Source organism: Trypanosoma cruzi (genome assembly GCF_000209065.1).
Source record: "Trypanosoma cruzi strain CL Brener chromosome Unknown tcruzi_1047053415469, whole genome shotgun sequence".
Lineage (NCBI taxonomy): Eukaryota > Euglenozoa > Kinetoplastea > Trypanosomatida > Trypanosomatidae > Trypanosoma > Trypanosoma cruzi.
The window spans coordinates 1-994 of NW_906669.1; the positions used below are offsets into that span (position 1 = coordinate 1).

General features: G+C 59.3%; 4 non-coding genes across 4 annotated transcripts, besides 1 other annotated feature; all 4 read left to right on the forward strand.

Moving 5' to 3' along the window:
* Positions 1-46: 46 nt before the first annotated feature.
* Positions 47-95: a microsatellite.
* Positions 96-162: 67 nt separating this feature from the next.
* Tc00.1047053415469.10 lies at positions 163-249 on the forward strand. Its single transcript, XR_008254106.1, has one exon. It is a non-coding gene; the product is annotated as a C/D small nucleolar RNA (snoRNA), TB11C4C2 (small nucleolar RNA).
* A 201-nt stretch (positions 250-450) lies between these two features.
* On the forward strand, positions 451-540 carry Tc00.1047053415469.20. The gene has a single exon (XR_008254107.1). It is a non-coding gene; the product is annotated as a C/D small nucleolar RNA (snoRNA), TB11C4C3 (small nucleolar RNA).
* Positions 541-686: 146 nt separating this feature from the next.
* On the forward strand, positions 687-758 carry Tc00.1047053415469.30. Its single transcript, XR_008254108.1, has one exon. It is a non-coding gene; the product is annotated as an H/ACA snoRNA, TC11C4H3 (small nucleolar RNA).
* Positions 759-864: 106 nt separating this feature from the next.
* Positions 865-961, forward strand: Tc00.1047053415469.40. The gene has a single exon (XR_008254109.1). It is a non-coding gene; the product is annotated as a C/D small nucleolar RNA (snoRNA), TB11C4C1 (small nucleolar RNA).
* The last annotated feature ends 33 nt before the right edge of the window (positions 962-994 follow it).

Sequence of the window (994 nt, forward strand, 5' to 3'; positions counted from 1 at the left end):
CCCCGACTCAGCTCACACTGAAGTGCTTGCCTTTACACCCCCCATCTTTCTTTTTTTTTCTTTTTCTTTTTTTCTTTTTCTTTTTTTCTTTCTTTGTCCCTCTGCTCTCGCTGCGCGGTTTTGCGGCCCAGCGACGCGCACGCCCGCACACACACACACGCGCTACGATGGAGACATGTTGTTCGAGGTCCAAACAGTTTGAGCGACGCATTGAGAACGGAACAATAAAAATCACCTTTCGGCTGAGCGCCCGCTCCCCTCCCTCCCACTTCCTGCTATTGTTGTCGTTTTTCTTTCTTGCGCAACGGCGCGCACGTAACATCCTGCCCTGTCTGGCGCCCTGCCTGTGCAAACGGTTGGTGGCGGGCCCGCCCGAAAGCGCAAGAGAGAGAAAGAGAAAGAGAGGGCCGAATTGCCCGGAGGTGGGTTGTGGTGGGCGCACGCCGCTGCTGATGGAAGCAACCAACTCTTGTGCGCGAGGGCGCGTGGCCCCGTGAACGCGCTTGCGTGATGGCCCAAAACAAACTCAACAGGTCTGACAGCCGCCCCGCCCGCCGCAACCTCGCCGGCTGGCCCCCGCGCCTCCCCTCGCATGGCCAGGAAAGGCGCGTCTTGAGACCCACCGCTCCGTGACGCTGGGCGCTTGGGTGCATCGGCGCCCCGAGAAAGAGACACGCCGGTCGTGAAGCGCAGCGACCCTTGGGCCGGTGGCGCGCTGTCGGTGCCGCGCGTGGCGCCACTGCCCGGTTGCGCGAGAGTTTGCGGTGACGGTGCGCGCGTCGAGGCTCCCTCCCCAGTTCGGGAAACGATGGGAAAAAACAAAACCAAAGAGGACGCGCACGGGTGAGAGATGCGGCTGCGACGCGTGATGAAATTCCACAGTTTCCTGTCAGTCTGACGACGAAAACGCGTGAGGACGCAATTCCCGACTCAGCTCACACTGAAGTGCTTTGCTTTACACCCCCCATCTTTCTTTTTTTTTCTTTTTCTTTTT